Raw genomic sequence first — 18396 nt, 5'->3', positions numbered from 1 at the left:
TTCAGATACAAAGCAGAGTTCATTTACTTAGGAAAGTGACCAGACATCAGCTGGCTTTCACATTGGTTAGCAATTAAATGGGCTTGACCTACTGTGTGCAGGAGTCTCTTACTGTCATACTTTACTCATCCATGACATAAGTCTGTTCTATCAAGAAGCTGCATTATTCCTGTGCTGCAGACATGTGCCAACAGCTCTTAAAGAAGTGAAACTAAACCTCAAATGCTTAGTCAGAGGAGTTCCAGCTCCAGGTTGCGCTTGAGAAGGCTTAACTCTTTACTAAGTTACTGAATCCATGAATACATGTGTGGATTATTGTAAGAGAAAAAGGGCAGCTTTCAGATAGATGGGTTGGTTTGCATTTTAGCTTTAAATTTATCCTCCTTAGACTTTTCTGAATGCTGTCTCTCTCATCCTTTCTTTCCTATCCTGTTCTGTATCCTATTTCATCTTTCCTTCCAAATGAGCATTCTGATGGATTTTAACTTCTTTCTTTCCCTGTTGCAATTTTCATCTACATGTAGGGGAGTTTAATGGTTAAGAACAGCAACTAGTCAAATGTCAGTGCTTCTAGAATGAGCGCGAGTATGCAAACTGACTATTAGGTGAGAAAGCTGCCTTTTACCTATTTACTCCAGCAGCTCTCACAGCAGATAGTTCAATTTGCTATCAGTAGGAAGACAGCATCATTTTAAAGTAGTCTCATCCATCCTCCTTCACTAATCTTTGGGAGCATTTGACTTGAAAGAGTTATTACATTCCAAATTCATCTCGCTCAGCCTCTCTATATGACATTTTATTAACATCTGTAATGTGACTGAAGCATTCAGGGTTTCATTCGTAACCTGTACAAAACCCAGCTACAGACATTACTGATAAATGAAGCTCCAGGTTCTACATGAAACATTATTACATAATGCATCAGTTTTATGTCAGAGCTACTGATGTTTTTATGGCCTCTCTACTCAGAGTAATGCAGCTGTAGTCACAGGGGCTTCATAATTTGAATAGCAAGCATCTTTTAGATTGACAAAGTCATTTATAAAACCTGCATCGCGAGTCAAGGCTAGCTATGTAAATCAGAATGGTTTTTTTTTTTAAGTGAGAATTACTATTGCTTTCTGTTGATGAATATGGTCTGCATGTTCTCTGGAGAAACACCTAATCCCTAACAGAGAATAGCATTATGCTAATGAAAGCCATTTTTGGACTTGTAATCCTACCCAATTAAATTTGAGCAATGGATTTTTACATATGGACATATGTAGCTTAATTTCCTGAGCAATTATTTTCTCATGCCATAATCAACATAAGATCCTACAAATCCTGAGGCACAGCACCCTGCAACAGCTCTTCTGAGCCATGACAAAATGTACATTCCCTACTTTGGCCTGAAACAATCTGAAAAATAAAAGATTGAGACAAAGCACAGGGTCTTCAACAAAGTAGTTCTGGACGTTCTTGATAGATCAGAAAAACACTTTGTTGAGCTAAAGAAATCAAGTCAAATATTACCAAGTAGTACTTGGTCTCAAGTATATTTTTAAAGTATTTCTTTCATGCATCTCCCAGGTGTAAATAAAGGAAAATTTGACTGAATGCTTGGAGGTGATCAGCTGCAAGCAGTGCCAGATTTGACTAATTAACTTGAACTCTGTATTGCTCCAGTTCTTGCTACAGGTCCTTCTGAATTTGTCACATTTCCTGTCCTGTTGCTTTACCAAAACCCTGACAATCTGTACAAAGAGACATCCCAGCAAGGTTAATGTTGGACATCATGCTGTGTTCTCTGTTGCTGTCCTTTTTACCTAAATGCAAAGGAAGTATGCTACACAACTAAAGTTTTGTCTTAAAACTTTAGTGTGACAAAAGTGTTTTGCAGTGTTATTCTGATCTGGAAAATGGGGAAATGGGGAGAAAGTTCAGGCAGCATATTGTTATAAAGCACTCAGCTCTAAGCTATTGAATGATACATTGCCTCAAGTTTTTCTGTGATTCAACCTTTTCTTTTTAACCCTGTTATTCTAGTGTTCCACCGAAACACAAAATGGTATTTTAAGACAGCTTTAGGAGAACGATTGAGAAGTTCTGAGACCATCTCAAATCTGAAAATATGTAAACAGGAATTTTTCTTATTGGCTGTTGATGATGAAAATCAGGAAACAAATTCTCTATTGATGTGAGTAAGACTACTCAGAATAGGTCTGAATCGCCCTTTCTTTCCTAACACCAAAGTAGATAGGGCCTCAACTACGAAACCCAGAATGTTCCTCTGAGTCCATTGCAATCTCTGGCTTACTAATAGAAGGCAGGAACTTTCCGTAATTTAAGCTTTTATTGTGCTGCCATTAAATATTATGTTTTGATCTCCTTTTATATTCAAAAGAAAAAAAAGATGAACTTTCAAAATACTTAAAGTTGTTTCACTATCAGAAAATACCATCTAAGAAAAGTGTCTATAAGGTTTAAATAACTTCAAGTGGTCATTTAGAGATCTGCAAAGCATTCAGTCTTTTCATGTTATTGAAGTACTGTCAGACTTATTCAATAGTCATGAGAGACAGAAGATATTTTTCTAAATCAATGAGAGAGTTATTAGGAAATGTCTTCCAGGTCTACGGAGATATCTTACCTAGACTCTCTTCATTTTAGTGTTTCATGTTGAACTAATTAGCACTTTTTAATGCAAAGTATTTGCATTCTAAGTGCTGGAGAGGGAAAATCAACACAGATTAACAGGTTTGGGCATTATTATATACAAATTTTAGAAGTTGTTTAAACATGGGGGGAGAAATAATATACTATTTATAGGCTAGGCAGCTGTGCTGCTGAAGAAGAGAAACTAACTGAAAGATACTTCAGCTTAATGCTTTCCCAAAAGAAGATCACCTGAAAATAACTTAATAGATATTGTCTATGATGTACGTGATATACACACAAATATATATATTTCTATATGTGCAAATATATATTAGTCCAGAATAATTTAAGTACAAAATAGACTGTGAAATATTTAGAACATATGCATGTTTTGTCCTTTATTTCTACTGTCATATTTTTGCAGTGATGTTTGGCAAGCAATGTAATACTGATCACAGAATCACAGAATAACAGAATCACAGAATCTTAAGGGTTGGAAGGGACTTTGAAAGATCATCTAGTCCAACACCCCTACCAGAGCAGAACCACCTGGAGTAGGTCACACAGGAGCTCGTTCAGATGGGTTTTGAATGTCTCCAGAGGAGGAGACTCCACAACCTGTCTGGGCAGCAAGTTCCAGTGCTCCATCACCCTAACAGTGAAGAAGTTTTTCCTTTTATTTCTTTGGAACCTCTTATGTTCCAGCTTGTACCCATTGCCCCTTGTCCTATTGTTGGACATTACTGAGAACAGCCTGGCTCCATCTTCCTGACACCTGCCCTTTACCTATTTGGAAAGATTAGTGAGGTTACCCCTCAGTCTCCTCTTCTCCAAGTGAAGAGCCCCAGCTCCCTCAGCCTTTCATCATAAGGGAGGTGCTCCACTCCATCATCTTGGGGGCCCTGCGATGAACTCTTTCCAGCAGCTCCCTGTCTTTCTTGAACTGAAGGGCCCAGAGCTGGACATAATATTCCAGATGCAGTCACATGAGGGCAGTCAGATTATAGGAGGATTTTTGTATGGTTCATAAGGACTGGGTTAAGGATCAGTTGAACAATCTGGATGTACATAAATCCATGGGCCCCAATGGGATGCACCTGCAGGTGCTGAGGAAACTGGCAGAAGTCATTACTAAACCACTCTCCAGCATCGTCAGCAAGTCACAGAAAACAGGAGAGGTGCCTGAGGACTGGAGGAAAGCAAATGTCACTCCAGTCTTCAAAAAGGCCAAGATGAAGGAGCTGAGTAACCACAGATCAGCCAGCCTCACCTCCATCTCTGGAAAGGTGATAGAATCACTTATCCTGGGTGCTGTCTCCAGGCATTTAAAGGACAAGGAGGACATTAGGAGCAGTTAACATGGTTCTACCAAAGAGAAGTCATATTTGACCAATCCGATAGCTTTTTATGAAGATGTGACCAGGTGGATAGATGATGGTAGGACAGTGGATGTGGTTTATCTTGATTTCAGTAAAGCGTCTGACACCATCTTCCACAGCATCCCCGCAGAAAAACTGAGAAAGTGTGGGCTGGATGATCAGGTGGTGAGGTGGATTGTTAAATGGTTGAAGGGAAGAAGGCAGAGAGTTGTGATCAGTGGGGCAGGGTCCAGTTGGAGGCCTGTGTCTAGTGGAGTCCCTCAGGGGTCGGTGCTGGGACTGCTGCTGTTCAAACTATTCATTAATGACCTTGATGAGGGAACAGAGGGCACTGACAGCAAGTTTGCCGATGATACTAAACTGGCAGGAGTGGCTGACACCCCAGAAGGCTGTGCTGCCATTCAACAAGACCTGGACAGGCTGGAGGGTTGGGCAGAGAGAAATCTAATGAAATTCAATCAGTGTAGAGTCTTGCATCTGGGAAAGAACAACCCCGTGTACCAGTAAGGCTGGGGAATGAACTCTTAGAGAGTAGTGTAGGGAAAAGGGACCTGGGGGTCATGGTGGACAGCAGGATGATCATGACCCAGCACCATGAGCCAGCAATGTGCCCTTGTGGCCAAGAAGGCCAATGGCACCCTGGGGTGTAAGTGCAGCATCTATTTTTTTAAACAGAACTGTTCCTTCTGGCATCCCAGGAACTTTAACATCCTTTCCTAAGGATGACAAATTAGTTGCAAGAAAATCTAACGCCAAATCTTTTGAGATGTACACTTACCATTACAAGTTCAAATAATGGATTAAGAAACTTGATGTTTCCTTTGTGTTCTTTCTAGCTTCAAAGAAAATCTCCATCTGCTAGATCACATTCACAGACATCAAGAGATTCCTTGATACATGTGAACATGAATATTAGAAGACTGAGTACCAAGCATGAGAGGTGAATGACCTTGAACTAAAAGATAATGATGTTCTCCTATTTTTCCTGTACCTTGCCAGGAAAGTTACAGACATAGCACATTTTGTATTGAAAAGCGTGCTGATTTAGCACTGCATACAAGTAGCATAAACCTCACTTATTTTTTTTCTTGAGATCCTTAGAATTTAATTTGTACAGCAACTTGCAAGTCAAGCTCAGAGCCAACAGAGTAGTACTTCAGTTTCCTGGAATTAATGTGATCTCCAAGTGTTATGCATGCAAAGACACTAGTTATTTTGCTGCAAATGTTGACCTCCTTAGAAGTATTTTGTAGATTTCAGTGTGGTTTTTGTTCTTTGGTGTCAAAAAGAAAAAGTTGCCATTCCATTTAAGTGCTCTAATGCTAATTATCTTAACAAGCCGTCAACAGTTCTTTTTTCAATCAAAATAATGAAATCCCAAGTTGAACTCATCAAACAGTAAGGATGCAAATATTGTTTGCATGCTGCACCAGCCACTCAGCTGATTCAGTGGGCATTTCTCACAGCAGCATATTTTTTTACATCTACTATTTCCATCAAGTACTAGCTGGATGGTTGCTTTCAGTATACATCCATTCATCAAAGACTTTTGATTAGATGCTGTGTTCTTTTCCATTTGACTTCAAACTGTATGTGGTAACTCTATGAAGGTGTTACAGATAGCTAAAAAAACAAGAGAAATCCTCAGTAATTATGAACCAGTCTCATAACTCCTTGCAGGACAATTGATTAATATGCAATAGTCCCTGAACAAGGCAAATCACTGCTTTTTCTTTCCCCTACTGTTAAAATGATGTATCATTATTCACTAGCAACAGAAATAGCTACCAGATCCTATAATTCCTGTTAGTTTCATGTTAACCAGTATTTGTAAAAGTAGTTAGGAATCTGCGTAATTACTTGGATGTGATGTAGCTACCCTGCATATTCCATGACATGGACTGTACTCCGTACTATTGTCTTCTATTCAGGTTTGCTCTTCAATGTCAGAGCAATGCGTGTTTCTTAGTCTCTTGACTGGGAGTCACAACAGCTTAGACTCGCTGCACAGCATCTGGCATGAAAACAGCTAATAGACCAAGAGACAGACAATTTATATGGATCTGTTTAATTTCTAACCCTACTCTGAACCATGAGTTATGTCTCCCTTGAATGTGTAAGGATTTGAAATTAAGAAATACAACCAGTATGACTAAGCTACTGAAAAAATAGCTCTGCATGGGACTGCTTTTTATCACACTCTATCATGGTAAAACAGGGAAACAGGTTGCTCAGAGGTGGTAAATTCTCCATACCTGGAAACATTCAAAATCAGGTTGGATGGGGCTCTAAGCAACCTGATCTAATTGAACATGTCTCTGCTCATTGCAAGGAGGTTGAACTAAATGACCTTTAAAGGTCCCTTCCAACCCAAATGATTCTATGATTTTATAATTCTATGATTTAGAATCATAGAATAATAGAATGGCAGGGTTGGAAAGGACCTTTAGAAATCATCTAGTCCCACTTCCCTGCAGAAGCAGGTTCACCTAGATCAGGTCACATAGAAACATGTCCAGGCAGGTCTTGAAGACCTCCAAGGAAGGAGACTCCACAACTCCTCTGGGCAGCCTGTGCCAGGGCTCCATCACCTGAACAGCGAAATAGTTTTTTCTTATACTTAAGTGGAACTTTTTGTGTTCCAGCTTCATCCCATTACCCCTTGTCCTGTTGCTAGATACCATAGAAAAAAGGGATGCTCCAACCTCCTGACACTCACCATTTAGGTATTTGTAAATGTTAATAAGATCCCCCCTGAGTCTCCTCTTCTCTCGACTAAACAGCCCCAGTTCCCACAGCCTTTTCTCATATGAAAGATGTTCCAGTCCCCTGATCATCTTGGTGGCCCTGCACTGGACTCTCTCCAGAAGTTCTCTGTCTCTCTCTAGCTGAGGAGCCCAGAACTGGACACAGGACCCTACATGAGGCCTCACCAGGGCAGAGTAGAGAGGGAGAAGAACCTCCCTCGACCTGCTGGCCACACTCTTCTTGATGCATCCCAGGATGCCATTGGCCTTCTTGGCCACGAGGGCACATTGCTGGCTCATTTAGTATAGAAAGACTTTCAGAAAACTCAAGGTAGCACAAAAAAAAATAAGTACATAAGAATAAAATATTTGTACTATTTTTCAGTCCAGGAAGCCACACAAAAAAATTGGTAACTTTTAGTCCAAAGTAATGAAAACTCTGAAATAGAGTTGTTTTGCACCAAAGCTTAAAATGTAGGCAAGAGTATTAAAATAGGATTTTTTCAGAAAACATTTTGAAGCCAGATGATTGTCAAAAACAAGTCTTTCTCACAGTCGTTTTCAGCACAGTGGCATTCTCCAGTTTACAATGGTTTTGCCTTCAATGAGAAAAAAGGAAACTCCAAAGCAATTGCATACCTAGCTGGTTTGTAAACTAATTTCTGTTGGTAAGATGTTTTTGTAAGCTAGTTCTGTCTTGAAGTACCTTTCAAAAGCTAAATAGTCTGAAAAAATACGGATATGCACATACTGAGAAATCATCAAGGTTTTCAGTTGTTTCGACAGCTTTGCATGAGGAAGAATAAAAGGAGAGATAGGAAGAAATGAGTTATGTTACCTACTTAAATTTGCAGTTACAAGGCAGGTATTTATTCCAAATCAGAAAGAGAGCAGATTATGTAAACTGAACATTTCCATCAGCCAGAGAATTTCCAAACTTTGCCACTGCTTGAGTAATAACTTTCCATAATACCCAGAATTTACCTAGTGCTGTCACTTAAACACCAGATTTTAGTATTTGTGTGATTTGTATGTATTTCTCCACTCCCTCCTTTTCCATTCATGTTTAGGCTTCAGACAATCTCTGGAAGTAAACGCAAGCATTCTTCAAATGCAGCTCCATTTCAAGATCACTGGATGATAAAAGCAAGTTTGCTCTTTGTGCTCCCTCTTAAACTAGCACAGTAATGAAGCAAGTAGTAGTGCCACAAAGAGCAGAGCTAGAACTGTAGCTACAAGAATGTACAGAACTAGTTCAAGAATAGTTAAGCCCTGGGTTGCCAGCACTGACCAAATGACGAGAGCTCATAATGGCTTAGTTCAATTGAAATTACAATACTTGCCCTAATGTATGGTATTTTAAAGGACCACATCCCATCTTTTCTGGATTCAAAACAGCTCACTGACGGAGATATTAATTTGCCCTGCTACTCCCTGCTTAAGCCATCCAGGTGAAAGGCATTCTGGAGCCTGCTCTGTTCACCACAAAGCACTTCTTCATTACAAATTGCTGTTCAAAATGAAAGTATGAGTGAAGGAGGAAGCAGGATTCACATATTGTTCTCACAACTCCCAGTAGTGAAGGAGTTTTGATTTGGGTCCCTTTTTTAGCCTAAAATTGCCATGGTAACCCTTCTGTGTATGGATGTTGTTGATACTTCCTTCATGAGTTAGTTTGTGCACTCACCAAGTAACTCACTAAATCCTTCGTATAACTCCTGGGTAATGAGTTTGAGCTTGCTTTACTTGGAGTTCTTATAGTTGTTTTCTTCCTGACCCTCAAAAGGCAGCTGATTTCTAATTTTCTTCCCTGACCTAAATTACTCTTGGGAATTAAAAGGAGAAAGGCTAAGATGCAAGAGAGTGGCCGAGAGGTATTAATGTAGGGCCTGTCCCCATAGGAACCATGATGCCAAGACCCTCAGGAAGAAATTAGTTTTAAGGACACCACATCTCCAGCCACACACTGGTTTCACTAGCAAAAGGACTGGTCAGTTACTGCTACATGAAGTCTGCACAGTATACTTAGCTGGCCTTTAATTTGCACAGCAAACTTAAATGTAGGCTTTAGTTCCACTTATTTCTAACAGAGCTGAAATAAGGGATAGGAGTAGTGGACTGAATTAAGATTTGAAGAGACTATGGTGAATTATATCATCTTGAATTGCAAAGGTTTAAATGGGCTTATCAGCCAGTCAGGCAACCGAGGTGAAGAAACTAGATTATTCGCTATGCAGCAGCACAGCTAACAAGGGCTGCATATCATGAAAGGTCAGTGACCTTCTCTCATACCTTTGGCATTTATCTTCTTAACCATTATCTAAGACCTCTAAATTACATGGCTCTGTTCAACATGTCGTGCAGAATCTGATCTCACAAATCCCTTTGAGATTTCTGAGACACTGTTCTACCCACTGAGAGTCCCAGAGCATTTCTCTGGAAGCTGACTGCAGGGCACGTTACTTAGTGCTCCAATAAAAATATTTTTCCACTACTATGCCCTTGGGTTTGTTGAAAAAAATATTACCATGCAAAGGCAGGCAGCATTTTGAACAGTGAGGAGGCAGCAGACACCAGTTCACTGGTCTTCAGCAAGTCACTTAACATCTCAGCAGGTGCTAACCAGCTACAGTATATGCCAGCTGCTTGCTACAGGTAAGCGGTTGAAATGTTTCAGTCCCTGGAGAGCTTGCCTAAACCTGCTTAAAGCACCAACAGAAGATTTCTCTGTTCTTCCTCCACCCACCTTCCTTCCCTAATCAATTCAGCACACTTCTCTTTCCTTACATATATCTCTTCAACATCTCATTCCAGCAGCGATGCAAATCCTTCTTTTCCTTTACTTTTGAGTCCTCTTTTTTTATAGAAGTGTCCTCTATTATCGAGGTAACATCAGTGCTGTTCATTGTTTGGCTATATATGTTTTGTTGCCCTAATTACTGCTCCTAGCCACGTATTTTTCAACTTCCCTTACACTTATGTATTATTTTCATTTCACAGCCTCCTGTCTCTTCAGTCTTTGTTCCACGTAGTGTTCTCATTTTCCCCTGTAGACCCACTCCAAGTAATAAATACTTGCTTTGATAGTAAACTCAGAAGAGCATTTGACTTTCTTTCTTCCCAAGTCCTTTTGCTAAAAATGGATTATGCAATTGTTGCAGTAGCAGCCAGAGGGTGCCACTGAAATGAGGGCTTCCATTGTGTGAAGCACTATAAAGACACATTAGTCTGACTACTTGTAGTTACAATATACTTTGTCCTTTGAAGTTGTTCAAGGTTTCAAAAAGCATTGACCCCAAAGGGGACAAAAAGTTAATAATTTCAAATGGCTCTGAAAAGTAAGTAATGTTTATCCACAATGGTTAAGGGAAGAAATAGATGGCGAAATGGTGCTGAAACAGAGAAGCTTTCAAGAAATACTTGCTGAAGCTTTTCCGAAATGAAACATCAGAACAATTTTTTAATGAAAATTTTTGACATTATTAGAAGTGACCTAGTGGAAAATTCTTGCAGCAAATTTTGTTATTAACTCTAGTTGTAAGCTTTCTAGGCAAGTTACTCAGAAAAGGTGCATATTGGGTAAATATAGACTCGGAAAAATAAAATTAGACATCACAAAAGAATGGAATTATTGTGGGTACAAATATCTATAAAGGGTCATTAGTGATAGGCCTGAGATGGGAAAGGCTTTGCTCTGGCTCTGCCACACAGGAAGTGAGCTGCTGACGCCTCTATGCCCTGTCAAATGTTGTAGAGGATCTGATAAGAGAGAGAACAGGCTGCAAGGCATCAATAATTTGTCCCAGGCAGTGCATGGTAGTGTCCAACGCAGCAACCCTGCTGCCAGCCTATCCTGGACATAGCCACAGGACTCTGACTGGGGCTGTCAGAGGAGTTCAGGCCCCCGTGGGAAGGTCAAACTGTTCCCACCAGTGACACATGAGGCAGAGATCGATGAAGTGTCCCCACAGTGGTATAGAAAGAGCTGGCAATTGTTGAATGCCTAGTGCATTAGACAGGCTAACCAAGGTACCAGTGTGCATTCAAAACATGGACAGGCACCACAAACCTGCCTCTCCTATGCTGTTAGTGATCAGGTGTTGACTTCAGATGCAGAGATTTCATCTCTGCTTTACCGGCCAGGACCCCCACCCTCCCTACCTTTGTGTGCGGGGATCCAACCAAAGAACCAGTCTTTCACAAACTTGATGTGTGGCAGCAATCAGGAATTGAGACAGGGGTCATTTTATCTTGATAGCTTTTGTGGCCTTAGATACAAAAGAAAATATCCATAATATTGGAATTACTACTAAACAAACAAGCAACATTGAAACTAAGACAACACAAAGCCTTACTATCCTACTTGTTACCAAAACTTCCCAGGACTAGAATTATAATACAAGAAAAGTATTTTCTAGAGAAAACTCATGACAAACTTTTAGGTCTTTCAGACTCATGGGCACAGGGCAAATAATGTAAATACACAGAATACTTTTGTATTTCTGATTAGCTTTACTTTGTTAGAGTGTTGTATCTTGCAGGTTAAATCTTTTCTTGTAGTTCAAGACCAACCCCTCAAATTCTACCAGAAGAAAAGTGGCATGAAGTAGACTATTTCACACTGCTCTGCCTAAAGAATAATCTTTTCTGCAAGACTGGTCTGAGCTTCACACCTGGAGAAAGAGATGCAAAGTTCAAATATAAAGCAAAAGCCCTCAAACAAATACGCCTTTTTTTCTTTTTCTTTTTTACCTACCCACAGTCTTTAGGGTAATGAAACTGTTTTTTTTTTTTTGTTGTTTCTTTTTTTAAAAAGAACCCTATATCATTATTTCCTACTAGTCAATGTGGAAAGATGCAATAACTGCATTACTCATTGCAAAAACCAATACAGCTCACAATCTCATCTCTCCAGTCGAGAGTAGTTTCTTGTTCTAAATATATTTTGTTGTGAAACATTGAACTTTTCTAGCTATGAAATCTCTCACCAATTCTCCCTTTGATTTTCTTTACTGCAAAAAACAGTTACTGCAACCAAATTCTTTAGTATACAAAAAAAGAAGGAACAAATTCTCCTTTTAATTCACATGCTAAGTGATCAGGAAGTTGTAACAAAGTCTCAGGATGAAATAAGAAAATGGCCTAAATAGATCATAGAGCATAGTCAGGTAACTGTGACAAACTTGGAAACTTCACACAGTTCTATCTCTGCACTTCCTCAACTCTTCAATGAAAAACAAACGGTATAACAAAACTAAAAAACAGATCTAAAGAGACAATTACGTAATCATAAGGACAGTCCCATCATAAGATATTAAGTATTATCTGAACATTCTTCCCTTCACACTGAAATAAAAAAGTCAGTGCTTTCATCAGCTTGAGAGATTTCCATACTAGCTGAAAGTATTTATACTCTAGTCCCTCACTGACACATGGCTGCTCTGTACATTAAGTGAAAGGAGTCTCCATTTTCTCTATGCCCTGATCTCAAAGATCTTAGTATCTTTTTACAGCTGCTTTCTACTACACACAGGTAGCAGGGCAAGGAGGGTTTTGGAGAGGCCAATTAAGATTCTTTGTACCCAGAAAATTGCAATCAAAATATCTGTACAGTGTCCATTTAGAACCCTGTGTGCCACAAACAACAGTTTCTGCTCCCTAGTATTACATAGAAGAGCTCTGTTTGAGTGAAGGCAAGGCCTGTGTGCACTCTTCAGTCTTGCTTTAGGGACTACAGTTTGCAAACAAGCATTAGCTGCTCTGTACTCGGTCAAAAAGTGACGATCAAATGCTGTCTGTGACGATGAAGTGAATAAATAGCTATGAAACATCTTGAGCTTTTATTCAAAGTGTCACATTTAAATATGTAAAGTGTCAGAAATATCAGTTGGTATAAACTTATAATGCATAAAAGTCTCATGTGTTTCCATTTTCTCACGTTTGTTTGTGAGTCAGAACAAGGTAAAACAGTAGTAGTTTCAGTCAAGTCTTACATTCTCCTGACATCGGGAAAAACATATTCAGAATAGTTGAATGGTTCAGAATAGCTTTACTTGTCTCTTTTCCTCCTAGAAAAGGAGATGCTTGATATTACTATGGTTCCAGATATTTTTTTCTCCAGTTTAGAGATAATAGATATAAGCAGAAAAACAGACAAACCAGCCCTAGTCCCTCTCTCTAATCATCTATGCTAAACTCAACTCAGCAGTTTGTTCTGTTTCAATAAAACAAAGATTGTAAGAAGAAAATCTCTCTTACTAAATCAGCTGACTGATGAAGCAGAAAAAACATCTCCCCTCAAACTAGTAGCACTTCACTATCCAGAAGTTCACTTCTAGTTTTTCGCCCCAGATAGAATAACCAGTATAAGATTCTCTTTACCTTATTTTTATTCTGACTTTATTCAATCTGTCCATATCCATCAAAAGTCACAGAAAACTAGAGATGGAAAACATCCATAATATTTAAATTGGTAACTGCAACAGTTGCAAGATCTATAGTTTCAGAATGAGAGTGGCTGATGGCTGGCAAGGAGTGGCCTGAGGAATGAGTCGTATTGTAGTACACAAGCTGCATAATTGACAGATGTACTGCTACAGTAGAAAAAGGTGCTGCAATCTCTCTAAAGTGGGGTGGGGAAGGAAGAGAGCAAAAACAGAACAAAAAATGGTTAGGTACTTCCACAAACTTACCTACAGCACAGAGGTTCATGAACTTGGGATTCACTTAGAAGTTGAGTACCATCATGTATAAGCTTAAAATTCTATGACCTCTGGAACATCTCAGCACTAAGTGGTGCTGGTTTAAACAGAAGAGGCAGCCTTGTGCTTATGTAAAATAGGAAGTAAGGCCGTGTCCCTCCTTCATATATCATCAGGTAGTACCAGGATAGAGATATTACAGCATATGAGACTCATATCTGAGAAGGTCTCACCATTCCTGTCAAAGTTACTTAAGGCAAACTTAAATAATTTAGGGATTCTGAATGTTTCAACCCCACTACTATTCTAGCACTGAAGGCGAGGCCCTTAGGATAGAGAACAAGTCAGCGACGAGGACACAAAATTTAAAATACAGATAGTCCTCCACAGCAGAGGTGGACAAGTCAGGTTGGCCAAGATCCAGAGAGGTGATGAGCTCTCTAGAAATGCTTTCTTCATTTTAAGACAATGCCAAATTTCTAAGATGAATACAATGAAGTCTGCCTAAGAGCTGACAGCAAGAGGACTCTCATGACCCAGTACCATGCACGACAAACTATGTCAGTATGAAGTCCCTGAAGATTATGGAGTCTTTCCAGCAGGGAGCAGATGTCGGGTGAGGTTGTCGTTCAGCTTTCAGTCAGGAGGCTGAGGGGAGCTGGCAACTGAAAGAGACCGCGACAATCTGTGGAAGCTTGACATGCGTTTCTAAGCTGATACTGAAAGAAACTGCCATGACAATAAGGAGTGTCTATGTGTATCGAGAGTGCTAACTAGGCCTCTTCTTTGCTGGGATTGCTGAGAGACAGAATGGACCATGTATGGACAAAACCATCTCTCTATCAGCACCATTATCAAGGTGTGTCAATAGTTAAAACATCTTACTACTGACGATCAAAGTCCAGATTAAAATCTGCATTCCGAAAGCCACCAACATCTTGGCTAAGGAGAAGGAAAAGAGGAAAAAGGCTTAGTGTTCAAATGTTCATTTTCTTCTGCATCAGTAGATGGTGCTCTTTATATTCCGTCGATGGTTACCTCTGAGAAACAGGCTTTCATACTCAGGGGTGAAATCTTCTTTTCCACATGGCCTCTTCATCTCCTTAACTTGCCAGACCTTTCTCCCTCTAAAGTGGCTGGACAATATCACATTAGTGTTCAATGGATTCAACAAGGAACTTTAGATTAAGCTGTCATGGTAAATAATCAGAAGAGTCAGAGAACATGTAGGATGTCTATGTCTCTCTGGAAGGCTATCAGTAAATACTAATTTGATCCTTCTGTTGTAAGTGCCACTGAAGGCAACTCACCATGCTTCTGTCTATGGTTGCCCTGGCAGTAATGTGCTCAACAGCAGAGTGATGCTAGGTCTGACAAAACTGAAATACACTGCTTGTGTGTGCAACAGTATTTAGAGCCAGCATATGAATTTGACACATTGGAAACACATCAAAACTGCCCTGTAAGCTTCTGTAACACCACCTACTCCTATTAGGCTACCAGAATTCCAAATACCCTAAACTGTCACATTAAGATAAAATTTCCAAGTGCAGAAAGAGGGAGGACACATCCTGGGAAAACCACAGGAATGCCAGTCCCTTACTGATCCTCAGAACAGAGGCATCTGTGGTCCAGCCAGCAGTAAAACTGAACATCCTCACCTCTACAGGCAGGCACAAATGCCCTTGTCCTCTGGAAATGAGGGCATTTGTTCCAGTATACTCACTGTAGCTCAGGCAGGTGATGGAATGTCACAGTGCCTTTAAATAGGCTCAGAGGCATGATGAAACAGAAACAATTTCTAGGATAATAGGAGGAAAATAAGTCCAAATATATACACGCATAAATCAAGGAAGTTGGCATGCTTACATAAAAGTGCTATAAATGATGCACTACCGTGCAGGACTCTCTGTCCTTTCCTAGTTGCCTTTTAAGTCTATAACCTTCCACAACTGGCATTCATTTTTTCTTGGCTTCCTACTGAGTCTGGCACTACATAGTTACTCTAAAGATAATGTGTTTTATGAAGTCACATGGAATTACTAAAGATGAATTAACCTAGGCCACAAAATGCATCCAGCACACAACAATAACAATAAGACTACAAACTACAAACAGTAGCACTGACACCACTGAGGTAACAATACACTGCAGTGCTTGTCAGTTAGCTTTCTCACCAGAGGGAAAAGCAAACAAACAGCCCAGAAAATCTCCCCCAAACCCAAGGAAGTAATTGTTACATTTACTGCTACTTGAATTCCATAACAAACCCGGTTAGGTGTTATTCTTCAGAGGCTTAAGACTGAGTCTTTTCATCTCTGACAGTGAAGATAACCCACAACAAACCATGTGGAGAGACCTAATTCTTCCTTGAGAATTAGCTTCTCCCCAGCTGCTTGCTTTTTAAAGCTAGAAAAGCTCCTATGTTTTTCTTGGTCTTTTACTCTTGTGTACAGAGCCTGCTCTGTGCCCTTGGTAGGAGATGGTGTATTTCCCCAGAGCAGGTAAGCAGGGGAAGCAGGTAGCTCAAATATGAGTGTTTTTCTCAAGTGACAAGATTCAACTTCCACATATTTTTCCAAATATATGGATAAAATTTATATGTCTATTACTCATTTCCAACCTCTTGCCCCTGGCCTGGCACAGTCCTTATGTAAAGATTAAGTTTTGCTCTTGCAACAGGCCTCCCAACACTTTCCAGAAGGAGACATTAGCACTGCCATCCAAGGTTCAATGACTCTGGCTACTTTAAGCCAGAGCTTTAAGCTTACTTTAAGAAGCATGGCCTGCATCATGGGAACCTTTGAATCCATCCTTTACTGAAATGACTCAAGTTCTGTTCTGTGCCTTTCTTCCATATTTCTTTCTTTGTTCCTTTCCTCTTCTTCATGTAAATCTTGCCTCTCTTTTCCCTGCTGTATTACTCGGTTGTATTTTCTAGCAAGACCCATGCTGCCATTCAACTTTTCATGTAATAGGTTCATCATTAAACTCAAACATCCGAAACTTGAGGAATTTCCTGAGAGCAAAGGAATTCAGCTTTAAAATGTGCTGCTAAAAAGCATACACAGAGACTTAGGAATTCACTGCCTCAATTTGCATTTTCACAAATTCTTTCTGAGCTAGAACATTCACCTTGATAAAGAGCTGAATCTGGCATGGAGATAAACATGGCTTTGACACTCAGTGCATTACTCTTTTTTGTTTGTCATTCTACTGAAGCAACACAAACTCCAGTGCTTTACTGCCAACAGAAGCCATGTATCTGATAGCCCAGAAAATCCCATTCTGTACCTTAAACAGTTGTCTCAGAAATGCCACCCTGCTGTGATAAACTGAAATAAGTATATTGACTTGATGTTTACTGTACATATATATTTGTTTTCACTCCATGTTCTGCTCTCTCGAGATAAGCCACCCTTTGAACAAAGATGGGAGAAGAAAATGGAAACAAGGGAGGATAAGACAATTCACTGGCACTGGAAACTAGCTCCTGTTGAGGGCACAGGATTGGTTCTGTGCCTAAAGGAAGAAAAATGAGAACAGGACACAGCTGACCTGAAAAAGAGGAGCTTGAAAAGCTCTCAAAATTAACACAGGTGTCTACTGAAAGGATCTGAAGTTCTGGCTGCTCAGCTTGTCATCATAAGAAAGTCTTTGCACAGGACAGATGGATGTATTGACCAATTTTAAATCCTCTAATTAAATTGTAGTTTGGGTTAAGATAGCAGAAAAGTCCTTATGCTTTCCAGAAATCACAGACATTGAATGTAAAGCAACACAATTATTGATCCTACTCCAGGATAACAAACATCTTCATCTCTGAGCTACAGTAAGGCAGCTGCCAATTAACTCAGTCTCAGCGTGCTGGTGAGAGGAGGGAGGGATACAGCTGATTTGTACAAAAAAACCCTGCAGTACAGTAATACAGGATCCCTCTGGCTGTTGAAGAAACTAGTTCACTCTAAGAAGTGCAATTAGCACAGGTGACATCTCACTGCTTGGCAATAATTTTCTAAGTTTTAAACATTTGCATATCCTTCGATCCACCTCCTAACAGGAGGCATCAGTGACATACTGCTAAAGGCTCTTGCATGCAGACAAGCCTCTGTTCTTTCTCTTCTTAGTGCTGCCAGGTTGCTCATATGGAGGAAGACAATCTTTCCCAACTGTCTCCCATCACAGGTAAAGTCTTAAGAGCTTTACCTAGTGAATTAGTGCAGAAGAGACACTCAAGCCCTGAGTTACAGCTAGGGAGGCAGGTCATGACAGGAAAGACAGTGCTCAAAATATAGACTGGCCATAGCAAACTACTAACTGTGCAGTGCAGGGTGGGAGTCTCTCATGCACCTCAGGACGAGGATGATGAAAGCAACAGGTGTGACATGGGTAATGCAGAGACATAAAAGGATGATATTGTAAGTACTGCTAGCCGCACATTACTGAAATTCCTTATAATAGTACTCTGCTCCCCACCTTTACTTCTCCAAACCTGAATTTTAACCATCTAAATCATCAATATAACATCTTTAAAAACATTGTCATCAAAGTGAGAAGTACTGGTAGTATGTCATAGTTACTTTTTCAGACGCATTACAAGCACAGGGAAATATTACTGATTTGATACGTAGGTGGTGTTATAAAACACAAGCCTGCTAGTTAGGGTAGAAATTCTCTCACTCCAAGAATTTTAGAAGTACTAGCCTAACACCCTTCCTGAAAACTTGGACACATTTAGTTTTAAATGCATTAAATCTGCATATTTCTCCTGTGTTAAATTAGATGTGATTTAGTGCTTTCATCAAGTCGTTGGTTGTCTGAACTTGCAAATATAGTAATTTTTGGGGGGAATTCAAAGCCAAGACTGTGCATGTGTACCATAGATCTGTTTGCACAAAGAGAAAAAAGTATACGGAGGAAACTGGGTGC

This window comes from Colius striatus, chromosome 1 (assembly GCF_028858725.1).
Source record: "Colius striatus isolate bColStr4 chromosome 1, bColStr4.1.hap1, whole genome shotgun sequence".
Taxonomy (NCBI): Eukaryota; Metazoa; Chordata; class Aves; order Coliiformes; family Coliidae; genus Colius; species Colius striatus.
The sequence above is the reverse complement of the archived record's forward strand: the minus strand, read 5'-3'. Positions refer to the sequence as shown.